This window comes from Sorex fumeus, unplaced genomic scaffold (assembly GCF_029834395.1).
Source record: "Sorex fumeus unplaced genomic scaffold, SorFum_2.1 ptg000048l, whole genome shotgun sequence".
NCBI classification, from domain to species: domain Eukaryota; kingdom Metazoa; phylum Chordata; class Mammalia; order Eulipotyphla; family Soricidae; genus Sorex; species Sorex fumeus.
In genome coordinates this window covers 14,546,231-14,559,478 of record NW_026606105.1, presented here as the reverse complement: position 1 = coordinate 14,559,478, position 13,248 = coordinate 14,546,231, and the positions used below count along the sequence as shown (strand labels likewise).

Genomic DNA, 13,248 nt, shown 5'->3' with positions numbered 1-13,248 from the left:
TTGAGTTCAGAGTCAGGAGTTACCCCATGAGCACAGCCAAGTGTAGCATCAAAACAAACAAATGAAACCAAAACAAAATTCACATAAGGCTAAGAGCTCAACTCAGGGTCAGTTTTCAAGAATAGCGGGTTTCCTATTTACAATAGCCAGAATCTGGGGAAAAAAATGAGTGCCTGAGAGCCAATGACTGGTTAAAGAAACTTTGGTATATCTACACAATGGAATATTATGCAGCTGTTAGAAAATAATGAAATCATAAAATTTTCATGTAAGTGGATGGACATGGAGAGTATCATGTGAAATGAGTGAAATGAATCAGAAAGAGAGTGACAGAATCAGAATGACCACATTCACTTGTGTAATATAAAGTAACATAATAGGAGACTAACACCTAAGGACAGTAGAGATTTGGGTCAGGAGGATTGCTCCATGACTTGGAAACCAGTCTCATGTGGTGGGGGAAAAGGCAGCTGAAATAGAGAAGGGACCACTGAGTAAATGATGGTTGGAGGGATCGCTCAGGATGGCAGATGCATGCTGAAAGTAGACTATGAACCAAACATGATGGCCACTTAGTACCGGTATTGCAAACTGTAACACCCAAAAGGAGAAAGTAAGAGGGGATGTGTCTGCCACAGAGACAGGGGTTGGGAAGGGGTTGGGAGGGATACTGGGAACACTGGTGGTGGAGAATAGGCACCAGTGGAGGGATGGGTACTTGAACATTGTATGACTGAAATGTAATCATGAAAGTTTGTAAGTCTGTAACTGTATCTCACAGTGATTCATTAAATTTTTTTTTTAAAAAAAAAGAATAGTGCTGTTTCTCCAGAAGTCTACACAGTATGTTCAACTCACAGCATCAGGGGGAGTCCTCACTGATAGTAAGCAAGAAACTGCAATTGTACTGGGTGACAGAACTAGGGTGATAGGATGAAGCAAGACCAGATACTCCGAAATAGCACTTTATCAGGAAGTAGCAGACAGCAGAGACCCAACCCAGGGGAGCACCTTCCCTAATGCATCTCCAGTTGGTCCCTCAATAGTCCAAAGGTCAACTACACCTAATTGTAAGGGTGAATTCTCTTCCCCTGGGTGGAGATTTAACATTAAAATGAGACAAGTTTGTAAGTCTAGATGCATGCAGAACATGACTTGCAGGAGAACATATGTGGAGGGGGGAGGAATCCTGAACCAAGAAGAATAAAACATGAGTGAACACAACCACTAAGGGCATATTAGAATCTCTCCTATGCTCTTTGCTCCTGCTCCTTTGAAGTATACTTTTGTTCAATAAAGTCTTGCTTGCTGGTTCACATTTGCTGCTTGAATATTCTATCTTAGGGAAAGAGAAGGACTGAGAGATGTATTCATTGTGGTAACACACTCTTCTTTCATCCTCGCTACCCCTTTCTCACTCAGTCCCTCTCCTCCTATCGTGGGTGTTCCAAAAATATTCCAGCCTGGTTGATACCCCTTTCAAACTCATGGATGATCATTTTCTGGATGCCCTCCCTCTCGAGGTCAGAGTCTCACTTAGCACCACTGGACTGGGCTGGAACCCAAGCAGGCACAGTATGCATGCAGAATGACAGTCTCCACATTTAGACCATGACTCATAATTCCGAATGTCACTGAGCTTGGAACAACTTGAGAGAAAGGAAGGAAGGAGAGTGAAGTTAAAATCTCAGTGGAGGGTGCTGACGAAGACATGTTCCTGCTGAGGAGTGCAAAAAGGGATATTTTCCGTCCCTCCCTTATTGGCTGATTCCCAGTGATCAGGAGAACTCTGTGAGCTGCTTTAACAAGAGATGGACTGAGTATACATGCAGGAAAACATCTACCACATTCTAAACTTGAATGCTTCCTGGGTGATCTTGAGATGCAAAGATCAGAAAGAAATGCAAATAAGATGAAAAAAGATTAGTGGTCAACACAATGGCTAGTTTGGTCAGATTGTGTCAGTGCTACAAAAGCTGGGAGAAATCTCAAGTTTCTACACTCCAAACTTACCATTTAATGCAAATGTAAGACGTCCATAGAGAACCATGAAAATATACTCCACTTAGCATAATAAAAGCACAGTATCCTGGCATGGGAGGCAAAAAGTAAGATGATACAAGCAGGTGGGGTTAATCAAGGAGAACTTCCTGAAGAAATGTGAGCTTTGTGCCAGGGGATTTGTAAGGGAAGAAAGGTTGATGATGAGAAGGCAAAGCAGTAGAGACCTGGACCTTTGAATGACTTTTGCATAAGCCCAGAGGAGGGTGTATGGTGTTGGTGGAGTGTTTATACCAGCAAAATAAGGTTGCTTATATTTATCCTCTTCTCTTGAGACCACAACCTCAAGAAAGATCATTGGTAGTCCCAATTTTAAAAGAGGAAACAAGCTCGTAAGCTAAGTGATTTGCCCCTACGGTCAGAAGCAGCAAATAGTTGAGTTCATCTTGAACCTTGGACGTTTTACTTTAACTTTTAGAGACTATTTAACGCTTCCTTTATTGACCCTAATCACTAAATATAGAAATATGGACAAAGTGATAGCTTTTAAGATAACCTAGTTAGGTACAAATGTAAAGTAAAAAATATGCTCTATTCAAAGGACTCAATGGTTATGAATTTGACCTACTTGGTTAGGTATAAGCTAATGAGCTCAATAGCACCATTTAGGAAGTCTCAGGAAGTGGGGTTAAACACAGAGATGCACGCTATCATTTTTTTAGCTCACTGGATATAGTAGTTGGCAAAAATGTGGGGAGGTGGAGTAAAAAATGGGAAGTCTCAGTATTAAAAAAACAAATATTTCAAGGCATATATCCCCTCTGACAGAAAAGTACCTCCAAACACTTAACAATGGATTTCCCCAAGACCATTTTTCATGCAGAACCCAGCATGTTATTATTGCTCATTTAAAGTCAAATTGGCTGGATACTTAAGTCTTTTCTCTTGCAGTCTGACCCCAGGAGTTTCTCATAAGAATCTAGTCACATCTCTGCCTTAAATTCTCCACTCTGGAAAACTGTCAGGTTCATATTTACTTAACTTTTATTCCCAATTATAGGGGCCAGAGGAATACTTGCTTGCAAATAGTTTGCTTCCAATAAAATGTGAGTACACTAGGAAACAGAATCGGCATATTCAACTCTTACCTGTTGAAATTCCAGAGTGAGCCTACACTCTCTGTTGTTCACAGATGACAGCCCTTAGCAGGTCGAGTGCATAAATTGTTCACGCCAGCTGACCAGTGGTTCAGGGGCAAGCAAGAAAATAACCAGTTCTGGGGTTGGAGTGATAGCACAGCGGGTAGGGCATTTGCCTTGCACACGGCCGACCTGGGTTCAATTCCTAGCATCCCATGTGGTCCCCTGAGCACTGCCAGGGGTAATTCCTGAGTGCAGAGCCAGGAGTGACCCTTGTGCATTGCCGGGTGTGACCCAAATAGCAAAAAGAAAATAACCAGTTCTTCGGCATTGAAAAAGAAGCACAACACTATGTTGTGACGTGCTTGTTGGAGCTCTTTCCATTCTCTAACCTCTTACCATCAAAGGATCCTTCACTCTCTTCTTTTCCCCAGTGACATTTTCTCCATCATCAGTGATATTCAATTTTGGCTGCCGAAGGGAATCACTGAAGAGCTTTGATTATCCCAATAGCTGGGTGTCCCCCACCCTCACGCACTGGTTGAATTGACTTGGAGGATGAACTGGAGTCAATATTTTTTGAGGTTCCCAGCTAAATCTAAGAGCCGATTCATGTTGAGAATGAGTGTAAATAAGTGCAGTTATCCCAGGTCTGGTTTCTAAATCTCAGCCATAGGCTATGCTCTGTAAATTTAATCCATTGTCCCCGACTCCTCCAAACTCTAGAATTATTCACTTAAACTGCTTGACATATTCACTTGGATATCTGAAAGATTTCCCAGGCTTCCCAAGTTGAAACTCTTAATTTCTGCCCAATAGTTCTCATAATGAGTATCTCAAACCAAAACCCAAGAAGCCATCCTGGACTCCTTGTTCTCATTCACTGTATCACATTTATCAGGCAAGCATTGTTGTTCTATAGCAAAGTAGATCTCATATCTATGCTAGTCATTTCCAAGAAGGTCCCCATTGATTCCTACTTCATGCCATTCATACCTTTGGGTAAACCTCTCCACATCACACCTGTCAAGGCATCACACCCGTCAAGCCTTGAGATTACTGCAGTCCCACTCAACAGCTTAAAAGTAACTTCATAAGAAATGTTCAGAAACATTCAGGGAAACCACACACAAATTATTAACCTTTAGAAATCGTGAAAATTCCACAACTGTTTGTTGATTTAAGTTGTTACATGTGGGAGAAATCACAAAATAGAAACTTACACTCTTGTACTTTTTTTGGTATAGCATGCTACTATAAGCTACCTCCATTTCTTACTGCAGTCATCTCCTAGACGTCTTCTCTTTCCTGCTTTTACTCTTGAGCACTCTGTCATCCTCATTTCTAGTCTTTAGTTTCTATTTTCAGTGACTTAAGATAAAATACAGCCCCTGCAATGGCCTTCAATGACCTAACTCCCATCTTCAGCTCCAACTTATTCTCACAACTCCTACTTCTTTTCTCATTTGTTACCGTGTTCCAGCCACTTTGGCTCTTTCTCTTATGGTTAGAGGGTTAGAAGAAAGAGGGAGAAAATAATATCAGAGAACTGGGTTCTGGTAACATTGCTGAAAACAAATCACTTTTTGCTACTTCTTTGATCAGGGTTCATCAAGCTTGTAGACCAAGGAGTGTGGTGTGCAAAAAAAAAATCAGTTCTTTTGCTTCTGGCAATGTGTTGGGCTAAATGAGGAGAAAATAGCTTCCCAGTATAGAAAATCATAAGATGCTGGAGAAAATATTTTTAAATATGGCTGAGCAAGCAGGAAAATGCAGAAAGCAACCAGAGGAAGGAAAGATAAGGAAGCACCATCCAGTGGGGACGAGTAACATATACAGTCATTCTCCTTGGGAAACTCTTGTGTGTTTCCTGGTGGTCTATACCAGAGTTTCTCATCAAAGAGTCATATGCCCATCCAGTGGGACCTCAGCATATTCCAAGAGGGTCGGAGTTGAAAATCTAGTAAGTGGGTACCATGGCACAATACCAGGGATCAATTGGTAGAAGGGGATGGGAATTGCAGAAAGGAAATAAAGTAAGCAGGGGTACATAACAAGAAAAATCAGGTGGCACCATCCTTACCTGTTTTTATATTCAGAGGGCAGATAGAACATGATTATTTGAGTTCACATGATTCATGAATAATGTCTCTACATGATTAGGACTCATAATTAGAAAGTGTCAAGAGACACCCAAGTATAGGGACACACATAAGAGACTTGGGGAAATATATGCCATGTCCAATGTAGAATAAATCTCTTATTAGTTGGACTCCTATAGAGTGAAATGTCAATGGCCACCAAGAGGTTTATCTGGCTCAGCCTTGATCTCTCAAGTAGGGAGGTTGCAGGGGGAAAAATAATCTGCCCTAATATTCTCACTAATTAGTAAAAGAATTGAGGTTAGAATTCAAATCACCTCAAATATAGAAATGGAACAAGGGAATGGATAGCATCAAATGATGACAAACACTTGACTTTGGATTACAAAACTGATATTACCAAGCAGTGAGGAAAAGGGTAATGGAAAGGAAGAGGAGGATCAGAAGTGACTAAGTTACTTCACTCAGTCTTTCTATGTCTGTCCCTCTCTTTCCGGCTCATTTCACTTAGCATGATACTTCCATGTAGAACCACTTGTATATAAATTTCATGACTTCATCTTTTCTAACAGCTGCATAGTATTCCATTGTGTAGATGTACCAAAGTTTTTTTAACCAGTCATCTGTTCTCAGGCACTCAGGTTTTTTCCAATTTTTGACTACTGTGTACAGTGCAGCAATGAACATACAAGTGCAGATGTCATTTTGACTGTAGTTTTTTGCCTCTCCGTGATATATTTCTAGGAGTGATATTGTTGGGTCAAATGGGAGCTCAATTTCTAATTTTTTGAGAATTGTCCAGACTGTTTTCCAAAAGGTCTGAACCAGTTGGCATTCCCACCAGCAGTGAAGGAGGGTCCCTTTCTCACCTGGGGAATATAAAGTAACAGAATGGGAGATGAACACCCAAGAATAGTTGAGATAAGTACCAGGAGGTCTGCTCCATGGCTTGGAAGCCGGCAGCACATACTGGGGGAAAAGGAAGCTCAGAAAGAAAAGTGAACACCAAGGAAAGGTGTTTGGAGGATTTTCTCAGTGTGCGAGATGAGTGCTGAAAGTAGACTGCAGACCAAACACGATGGCCACTCAATACCTCTATTACAAACCACAACACCCTAAAGGAAAGAGAGAGCAAAAGGAAATGCCCTGCCACAAAGACAGGGTAGGATGGGGTGGTGGGTGTGGAGGGCTACTGGGATCATTGGTGGTGGAGAATGGGCACTGGTGGAGGGATGGGTAGTTGATCATTGTATGACTGAAACCCAAGCACAAATATTTGTAAGTCTACAACTGTACCTCATGGCATTTCACTAATTAAAAAATAAGTAAATAAATAAAAATAAGAACCCTTGCACAGAGATGTGAGAATGGATGCTCATTTTAATGATTAGTACCAGCATACCACTAAATGCAGATAAATTTTTTAAAAAATTACTTCACTCAGCATGATACCTTTTGGTTCCCTCTATGTAATGATGAACTGCATGTTTCTATTCTTTCTTATGACTTACTAGTATTTCATTATGTATATATATACCACAACTTCCTGATCCATTCATACATAAATGGGCACACAGTTGAAATTCCATTATGAATTTCAGTTGTTTCCAAACCTTGGATATTGTATTATGCACTGCAATATATGAATAGATGTTTATGTGTGTGTATACACACATACATGTATATCCTTTTTGAATTAATGTGTGTATGTGTTTTGGAGTTAGATGCCAAGAAATGGTATCAATCATAGGGGAGTTCTATTCTTATTTTTTCAAGAATTTCTATATTACTTTCCACAGAGGTTAAAGTAGAGAACATTCCCACCAACAGTGAATGAGGGTTCTTTCTCACCATATCCCTGTCAACACTGGCTATGTCCAGACCTGGTAATGAGAAGAAATATTTGAAGGATAATGGTTTGGAATATCGAATATTTGATATGCCAAAAACAGTAAATACAATGGGTCTCATTCCACTGACATTGAAAGAGCCACCAATATGGCAGTGTTAAGAAGGATGAGGAAGGAGAGGCTGATAAAATCTCAAGGCCAAACTAGGCTGCCAAAACGAAGAAGGACTAAAATGACTGACTGTACTTTCAATGCACATTAGCTTCCTGAACGATGTTGCTGTTGTCCCAAAATTCCAAACGGGATCGGACCACCATCTCCTTTGTGCAAAATTCTACTTCACAGAGCAGGGAGAAAGGACTGCAAAGTTTAAGAAGGGAACTCCCAGAACGACCACCAACTGGGAACTCTGGCACTCTTGTGGCAACATGGAAAGATGCCGTCATTGACAACATTGACAAAGAATATGATCAACTAGTTCAGCACCTCCACGATTGTGGGAGGAATGCTGAGAGAGAGAGAGCCACAAAAAGATGCCTGTCTTCAAAAACTCTTGAGCTCATTTGATAACGTGGCTTGGCGCGAGCCTCAGGCAACCACAAGCGAATGTCCAAGCTCACAAAGTAGTGCAGAGTAGTGATAAAGGAAGACCTCAAAGAGAGAAGAGCAGCAGTGCTGGCTGATGCAGCAGAAACTGAGAAAAGCATTCACAATGCCCACCTGTCCTTTGCCAACTACAAGACCAAGACGACTGCCCTTCTGTAGGATAACACTGTTTTGTCCTTCCTGCATAGCCTCAGGTAGTTTAGGTTTATTGAGTTGCTCCCATCACAGTGCTCCCATTTCTCTGTGTTTATTTATAACTTTCTTTGTGCTCTGTTGACTTGTATATGTTGTTTTTCTCTTCTCCAGAAGTGAAGTCCTTTGCATAGTCTATTCAGAGCAATCTCCTTTTTGTATGGACAAAAGAAGACACGCTTTTGTAATGTGACTCTCAGTGATATTTTCTTCCTGAGCATCTGCTCTCTCACCTAAGCCTCAGCTGCCTTTACTTCTTAGTGCCCCCAAAAGCAGGGTCCCGACGAGGGACTGGATGGAACCAGGGCAAGCGGTAAGTTATGTGTTACCCTGGTATTGAGATGGGCCTGGCCAAAGCACCATAATGCTTAACTGTAAGTTAAGAGCTTGGTCATGGACAAATGCTGTCATGATCCAAATAGTAATACTAGATTTGGACCCTGCTAGGGTTAGGAAAGATTAATCTGGCCTGAGGGCTGTAGTCTGAGTTTCTGGCAAGATGTTCCCAGGAGAGCTGCCCTACAAGTCTCAATGTTATCTCTTACTGTGACCATACAAAAATAGCTAGTATTGATAGGTTGATAGTTATTAGACTGAGGAAAAGAGAAAAACATCTTAGGAGGTATTTTGCCTTTGGGCAGTCAGGAAGGGTTTTAGAATACTTTTTAGGTGGGCCCTCAGGAAGGGCTTTCTTATGTTGATTTTACTACCTGACTGGGTGCAGTGTCAGCCCAGAGTGAAGGGAGTTGGAGGAGCAAGGGAGCTAGAGAAGAGAGAGAGAGCAGGGTGGCAAGATGGACCACAGAGACACTAGCAAGGGGGAACACATGCTTGAAAGAACCTGGACCCTCCATAACATAAATTTCTTCTATGGGATAAACTTCCTTGCAATAAACGGCTACTAAGATCAACCAGCCTGGCCCTCTTCTCTTCCTTTGTCTGCCCTTGGCCAACAGCCGTCTCTATCCAGGCCACACGCAGCGGCTCAAGAGTACCCAACATGGGCGGTGAGACAGAGCCATCCAGAAATCCCTCGAACACACAACCTTCAGCGTGCAGTTTTTTACACCCTTTGACGTCCTGATGGATCTATCACATCTTCCAGAAGGGCAATGGAGAAGATTATTAATGACTTCTACTCGGATCTCTTCAATAGCCATGTCCACCTGCCCACATACCAAATTCCTCAGGATGGATATACCGTTCTCAAAGTTCTCCCTTCTGAAATCTGACATGCGATTTCATCGGTAAAGAAGCTGGTGGAGGGATGGGTATTCAGTCATGGTGTAGTTGAAACCCAAGCACAAAAATGTGTAAGTCTGTAACTGTACCTCGTGATGTCTCACTATTAAAAATTTTAAAATAAATACATAAATAAAAAAAATAAAGGTGAATAGTCAAAAAAAAAAAAAAAAAGAAGAAGCGAACAGCACCCGGCTCAGACAAGGTCAGACCCAAACACCTGAAGAACCTGCGATCAGTACTCATCAATTCACTGACTCTGCTCTTCACACACTACCTGTCTGAATGCAAGATTCCATCCCAATGGAAAATCAGCAGGACTGTACTACTGTACAAGTGGTACATTGTACACGACATTGGCAACAATCGCCTGATCTGCCTGTTGTCGGTCGGCTATAAACTGTTCACTTGAGTAATCCTGAATAGGATTGGCAGAAGACTAGATAAAGTCTAGTCTTTATCTAGAGAGCAAGCCATGAGAGCAAGCCGGGTTCCAAAAAGGATTCAGCACAACGACCATATCCACACAATAACCACGTTCATTGAGGTTTCTTGGGAGTTCAAGATGCTGCTCTGTCTAACATTCATTGATTTAAAGAAGGCCTTTGATTCTGTTGAGATGGAAGCAGTCATCTAAGCTCTAGCCAAACAGGGCATTCAAACTCAACACATCAGGATCCTCTGGGAGTGTCTTATGGATTCACTACTAGGATCTCAACATTCTACAAGGAAGTGATCATCGACGTCAAGAGAGGGGTTTGGCAGGGTGATGCCATTTCACCGAAACTCTTCAGTGCCACCCTTGAGAACATCATGTGACAACTGGATTGGGAAGAAATGGGATGAAGATAGACGGTCAGCAACTACACCACCTCCGCTTCGTTGATGACATCGTTCTAATAACACCAAACATTAGTCAAGCAGCACAAATGTTGGCTGACTTCGACCATGAATGTAGAAAGGTTGGACTGCAGCTGAATCTCACAAAGACAATGTTTATGAGAAACGGACTTGTTCCTGATATTCCATTTAATCTCAATGGAACAAACATCTCCGAATGTAACAGTTATGCGTACCTAGGTTGAGAACTCTACATGATGAATGACCCAGCACCTGAGTTGTGCAGGAGGAAGAGAGCAGCTTGGAACGCCTTCAATAGTGTCGAAGAAATAGCTAAGAGGACAAAGAACCTCCAGCTCTGTGCACACCTCTTTGATTCCACCATTCTTCCTGCATTAACATATACCTCAGAGACCTACGCCCTACGAAAACAGGATGAGAATGCTATTTGGGTCTCCCAAACAGGAATCAAAAGAGCTATGCTTGGAGTATCATGATTCATGATGATCGAGAATCAGGGACACTGTCTCATTTGCCAAGGCATCGAAAATCAGATGGGCTGGACACGTAATATGATTTGGAGATGACCACTGCACTAGAGCCGTTACTGACTGGATTCCATGGGACATCAAAAGATCGCATGGTCACCCACCTACGAGATGGTCAGACTTCTTCACCAAGACCCTGAACAATAGGTTTGAGGCTCTTCATGCTCCTGGAGTGAGCAGATGCCATTGGGCTATACTCGCATGCTACAGGAATGAACAGAGATGTTACTGGTGCCCACTTGAGCAAATTGATGAGTACTGCGATGTCAAGTGATCAAGTGATCATTGTTTAGAATTTTCCAGAATGGACACCTCTTCTTGGTTTTACAGAACCCAACTAACTCTAGCACAGATCATAATATAACTATAGAACACCAAAGGCAAAAGAATCTTTTAAAGCCAGGGCAGGGGGAGTGAGAAAACACTTTTGAAGGAACATCGATTGAAACTGACACCTTAGCTCAACAGCAACAAGGAAAGTCAAAACATAGTAGGACGGTATTTTCACAACACTAAGAACAGATCACTGCCAACTTAGACCTGCATTAAATATCTTCACTGAAAAAAATACTTCAAGAATAAGATGAAATAAAGTTTCTTTGTGTATATGAAAACAGTGCTTAGTACAACAGGCATTCATAAAAAGGATTCCTGAATTAGAAGACGTAATATAGGAAGAAGAAAAAATGATACCAGAAAGAAAGGACAAAATAGGAGGAAAGTATTAATTATTAAAGAATAGTAAGCAATAGTCCAAATCTGGAAACAACCAGAGTGCCCGAGAACAGATGACTGGTTACAAAAGCTATGGTACATCCACGCAATGAAATACTATGCAGCTGTTAGGAAAAATGAAGTCATGAAATTTGCTTATAAGTGGATGGACAATAGAAAGTAACATGCTAAGTGAAGTGAGTCAGAAAGAGAGGGGCAGACATAAAATGATTGCATTCAATTTTAGAATATAAAATAGCATTGGCTGAGACTAACACCCAAGGACAGTAGAGACAAGGGCCAGGAAGATTGTTCCATGGTTGGAAGCCTGCCTCATGACCTGGGGAAGAAGGCAGCTGCTCTGGTTCTGCACTCAGAAATTACTCCTAGTTGTGTTCAGGGGATCATGTGGAATGCCAGGGATCAAACCTGTTGACAGCATGCAAGACAAGTATTTCCCACTGTATAGCTCCCCAATCCCTTGAAAGAGTTTTTGTATGGAAAGTTCTTTAAAATCTTGGGCCAGAGAGAGATAGTAAAAGAATTAAGGCAGTTGCCTTGCATATGGCCAACCATGATTCAATTCAGTACCATACATTTTCCCCAAGCACTTCAGGATTGATCCCTGAGCACAGAGAAAAGTAAACTCTGAGCACCACCAGAGATGGCCCAACTCTCCTTGTTAGGGCACGACTCTGGATCTCCGACCGCAAGCAAGGACCACGCAGGAATGCAATCGGCAAGCAGGTAGTTTATTAAGCTGGCTAGCCAGGATCAAACCGTCAGGCAAGACCCCGAACTTCGTCAAAGGGAATTTTAGATAGGACTTCACTGGCCGTTGCAGCAAAGCCTGCGCATTTCATAGCCAATAGATTTGTAACAACATATACTTTCTTAACCAATCCATTTAAAAGTACATCACTCCTTAGCCTGTAGATTCAAAGATCAGCATTTACGTACATAGGCATTGTGGCTAGTGGGTATCTGGTAACTCAGACATTTGGTTATTACCTGGCTCTCTTTGATTCTCAGCTAATGGCTCCTGCATTCTGGTGGAGGCAGATAAGGGAAAAGTTCCTAACAGAGGTAATAGATAAGGAAGGGCCAACAAATGGTTTCAGAATTTACATCCCAATAAGGAAGGGTCAACAAATGGAGACAGAATTTACATCTCAAGGCTTTACCAGGGAGGGGACAGGTAAGGAAGAGTTACTAATTAGCAGAGTTTAGCTCTGGAATTTTTCTCAGGGTGCCTAGGGACCTTACACCATCCCCCAAATAAATCAACAAAATATTTCCATTGTAAGATACATGGTAATTTTATTGAGGCAGACTTACTTCCCATGATACAGACTTTGGACCAGACAGCACAGGATTAAAAGTTTTGGTTTGGTAATTCCTGTTTGCAGGCTGAAGTCTATCCTTGAAGGGCAGGGGAATCCTGCTGTTACCATCGGATAAAAGGTTACAAGGAGCTCAGTTCTTGTGTATGGCCCAGAGAAGAACTCAGAAGCCTTAAGTTTGCTTCCTTTCCTTCAGCTAACATCTTACCTTCTACAAAAAATCCAATGACTGCCTCTATCTTTTATCTTCTGCTTCCTGCCAGAGGCTCTCTCTTCTGTTCTCCCACTGAACTTTTCTGGCAGATACCTCTAAATCACCATTTTGATTTGAAAGTTACAAATAGAGACAAATCTATTCTTTTTTTTATCTCTCCCATAGTATCCAGCTCAGGGTGTTACACACTGTAGATATTTGATTTCATTTTTCATTTCATTTCATCATCCTGTTATTTGTCGATTGCCTCGAGCAGGCCCCAGTAACGTCTCTTTCATCCTAGCCCTGAGATTATATTCAAGGCTCTTTAGGAGAATGAGACCCATCATTGTTACTGGTATTTGGTATATTTGGTACGCCACGGGGAGTTTGCCAGACTCTACCCTGTGGGCAGGCTACATTCGATAGCCTGCAAGTTTGTCCAAAGTAGGAATGAGGTAATAAGATGTCATAAAAA

The 13,248-nt window shown here is 41.7% G+C and overlaps 1 pseudogene; it reads left to right on the top strand.

Moving 5' to 3' along the window:
* Positions 1–5,200: 5,200 nt before the first annotated feature.
* LOC130032529 (uncharacterized) lies at positions 5,201–5,318 on the top strand (annotated as a pseudogene).
* The last annotated feature ends 7,930 nt before the right edge of the window (positions 5,319–13,248 follow it).